General features: G+C 45.0%; 1 long non-coding RNA gene across 1 annotated transcript; it reads right to left on the reverse strand.

The window, feature by feature from the left end:
• Window positions 1-2,284: 2,284 nt before the first annotated feature.
• On the reverse strand, window positions 2,285-3,920 carry LOC127530097 (uncharacterized). The gene is made up of 3 exons (XR_007936628.1): window positions 3,848-3,920; window positions 3,508-3,618; window positions 2,285-2,349 (listed from the first exon to the last, which is right to left on the reverse strand). It is a non-coding gene; the product is annotated as an uncharacterized LOC127530097 (long non-coding RNA).
• Between the last annotated feature and the right edge of the window lie 245 nt (window positions 3,921-4,165).

Consider the following 4,165-nt stretch of genomic DNA (forward strand, 5'->3'; position numbering starts at 1 on the left):
TTCCAGATTTTGTGAAATGGTTTTATTCCAGACTTCTAATTTCAGGCCCCTTCCACCTGTAACAAAAAGCAATGAGATGGAGGAAAAAGGTTCATGATTCCAAGAAATATGCAATTAAAAACTTTTAGATATATCAGAGATAGATGTAACCTTAGTAAAAGCACAAGCCTAGTTGAAAGTCATACCTAAAACATCAAGGTAGTCGCACTGCTCCTATATAAGATGGCAGCACACAGCTTCTAGAATCCTAGTTTTGGTCCTAGTTGTAGTCCAGGATCGGCCTCCTGAAGGTAACAGTCATGTATGACGTAAGGGCCTCTGGCTTGAAAGGTGCTGCCATGTTTACTGACTCTAACAGCGACAGTATGGATTTGATGATCAGGACTGGGAGATCAACGTAGATACCACCTGCACTTCAGAACAGGCTGCCCACCTCAAGCCAAACAGGTTCAGGCCTGGCCAGAACTTGGATGGGAGACCATCAAGGGAAAGGCTTGGGTTGCTGCTGAAAGAGGTGTTGGTGAGGTCAGCAGAGGGTGGTCACCCAGTGGTCTGAATGTGGATCCCAATACCCCAGTGTAGTGACGAGGAGACCGTGCTGTAACATGGCACCGACATTTAGATGAGATCCTGACTCTCTATGGCCATTAAAGCTCCCTGGGCATCCTTTGTAAAGAGCGGGGTGTATCCCGGTGTCCTGGCTAAATTGCCCAGTACGGCCTGGTCATTCTGGCCCCCTAATCATTCCCTGTCTCTAATTGGCTCTGTCTCGCTCATCACTTCACCCTCTATCAGCTAATGCATGGTGAGTGTACTGGCACAAAAGAGGATGCCGTCACATCATCCGGGTGGGCACCCCACTCACTGAAGCACTTTGAGTAGTGAGAAAAGCATTTTTATATAAATGTAAAAGGATTATCAGCATTATTATAAATGTAGTCAGGAACAAGTTGAGGTCAAAACCGAGGATCAGGCTCATCAGGCGTCAAAACAGAATCACCAACCAAAACTTGGAGATGAACAATCAGAGCGACTTTCTAAAGCAGGTAGACAATAAAGAAAAGTTTGTGATCTCACAATGCAAAGGGAGTTAGTTACTGTATCTGGGAATGCACAGGGCAGCTCATGTTTAGGGTCACCACGGTGGCGTCACACGTCCTCACAGAAAGACGTCTTCAGATTGTGATAAAGTAAATCTTTGGGTTTCAAAACCCCCCAATTAGACCCGTCCTTTCTCAGTATTCATTCGGGGAAACCCATAAAAATAAAATTAGAAGAACCACTGATCAACACTCCAAGAAGACACAGTCTTAGGACCGTTGCTCCTTGCTTTGAATTTTGCTTTCATCAGTGGGTTTCCTTCTGCCCATGCCACACTTTTCCTCTGTCTTTCCTCATTAATTTTATTCACATTCTTAATATCTCACATGGGGGTCCTTTGTACTTGAGGACTCCAAAAGAAGAAGATAAGAATGCAGACAAACGAGAAAAGACCATTCAGTCCATCAAGCTCATATATTTAGCTAATGGCTCATCTGTCCCGATGTCACATCCAGATCCTTCTTAAAAGTTGTCCAGGTTTCTACTCCAACTCCATGACTCGGAAGTTTGTTCCTGATTCCCACAAATCTTTGCGTAAAGGAGTGCTTCCTGGCTTCATTCCTAAAGGCATATTCCCTTAGTCTCCACTAGGTGTCCTCGAGTATGCGATTCACCATTTTGTTGAAAGAATTCTGCTGGATCTCCTTTATCAATGCCTTGGAGAACATTGAAGACCCTGATGAGGTCCCCACGTGGTCTCCTCTGTGAGAGACTTTAATTCTCGGAGTCTGTCACAGTAGGACGTGTCCTCAAGTCCCAAGATGCTCCTGGTTGCCCTTCTGTGCACAGCTTCATGTGCTGCTGTGTCTTTCTCATAGCGCTGTGATCAGAATCACACACAGGACTCCAGATGCGGTCTCACGAGCGCATTAAACAGTTCAAGCTTAACGTCCCCTGACTACACTTTCAAATTTCACAACACTGGGTCCAAAGCTTGATTAGCAAAAACACATAATTAACAAAAGGGACAGGAAAATAAAGATGGTGGACGCAGCGTTTACGTTGAGTTCTGCCGCATTAATTATGAGGGTCACAAGGAGCTTATGAGGTGTAATGACAAAAACAACACATGAAGAAAAAATTCAACTCAAAATGACAATAAAAGGCCAATGGTGGACAGGGAGCGACTGTCAATGCTCCAACTCCGAGGAGACTCACCTGCAAAGATGGTCCTGTTGTCATCCGGCTGAGCGGGGCTTTGGCAGGTGATCTGACTGTCAGATACGTTGAGGATGGGACAATTCTGACCTGTGGAGAACACGTCCATTTAATAAAATGTAATAATCCTGTGGAAGTGGCGGCCATTGCACACTTCAGATAACACTAGTCCACAGTAATGGAGGGCCGCATTTACAAAGGGAATGCTTGTGTAATTTGGAATTAGAGTTTAACAGAGACACGTTAACAATGTTTGGTTTCGAAAATTATTCCAAGAATTATTGTGTGGAAGATTCAAGAGGCTGATTTTATAAATGGTTCAAATTTCCTTTCACCTAATTCTGTTTTTTCTGTAACTGATTTTGTTTTTGTCACTGGACATGAGTTTTATTCTCATTGATAAGATACAAAATTTAAAAATGAAGCATTCATCTCGGGTATTTTTTTCCTGCAATGGACAGCAAGCATGGGCTGGCGTTGCGGTTGAGATGGTTCAAGAATCCTCGCCTACCCAGGAGGTCAGCCCAGTGAACAGGCATCCAGGAGACACGCACAGAAGTGGACTTCATCAAGTATCCTTAACTGGCCGGGAGGGATGGGGGGGTGACAAACTACCTGGTTTACTTACTCCCCGACTCAAGAGGGCAGCTTCCCTGGGTTTTGGCACATGTATGGATACCTGCAGGGCATGTTGGGAACTGTAGTCCCACTAGGGAGCCCTGTTGGGTGCTGCCAGGATCGGCTGCAGGAATTAATGGTCCCTACTCCATGGGATTTCTGCCTGACCCAGAAGTGCTTCCGTGTTGTGGCACCAGAAGTGCTTCCAGGTCTTGGATAAAAGAAGCAGCTCTGCCTCATCCGGGTGAGTCGGAGTCAGGAGAGGAACTGGACAACCGTCACCTTGAAGGACTCAGGGGTTCAAGAAGAATCCTCTGGTGCTGTACTGTGCCGTGTGAATGAAGACAAAGTCTGGAAAGGTTCTCTGCTTAATAAAAAGGTTGTGAGGTTGAGTTTGGGGTGCTATGGCGCTCACCCTACTGGTCACATCCTTCATAACTTCGTGTCACCTCCTAGGCTTTGATTGATTTTATTAGTTTCACAAGGTCAACATTCCTTGAGAAAATCAATAGACCCAAACCAAAATTTCAAATGTCCACCCTAGCAGTGTATTCCAGAACGGCCCTTCAGTACAAAATATCATTTCAAGTGAAATCAATAAACGGACGCCATTGAAACACCGACACTCACCTCCGACTAACACTCTGGCGGGGGCGTCCGTCTGATCAAAGTACTGGCCGCTTATAGTTAGTATAGCGCCTCCTTCTGAGCTTCCGGCTGATGGTGATATGCTGGTGACCACTAGGAGGACAAGATTATAGAGAATGAGATGGTCCCATTTAGGGCTGCGGTAACCCAGGCCAGAAAATAAAACTGGATAAAGGTAAAAAAAATGGCAATGCTTTCATTTTATTCAAGGAATTTGAGAGGGAAAAAAAGAGTTAAGAAGCACACGTGAACAGAATGAGAGGTTTACACATCCATTAATTCAGAAGAATCCTGCACTTTATTAGTCGGTAGCTTTCCTTACCTGCATACGTCTCAAACATCGCCAGTTTATTTAGAGGTGTAACAAAGTAGGTGCCCACATCTGGCAGACTCCTGAAAGTGGGAAATTGTTAACATGGCATAAGTCTGCCACTGGAATACAACAAGAGTGCTTTGTACAAACCAACCCCCCCCACAAATCCCAGTAGCATCAGACACGAGACAACAAACGGATGTGACGTCAGTGGCCTGCTGGGCCGTTTAGCGACTGCATGGAATTCAACAAAGTTTGAATAGTTGATTCAGTTCTGATGGTTAATTGACATGACTGCGGTCACTTTTAAAGGGGGTACCTGAGGGA

The sequence above is a fragment of the Erpetoichthys calabaricus genome, chromosome 13 (assembly GCF_900747795.2).
Source record: "Erpetoichthys calabaricus chromosome 13, fErpCal1.3, whole genome shotgun sequence".
NCBI lineage: Eukaryota > Metazoa > Chordata > Cladistia > Polypteriformes > Polypteridae > Erpetoichthys > Erpetoichthys calabaricus.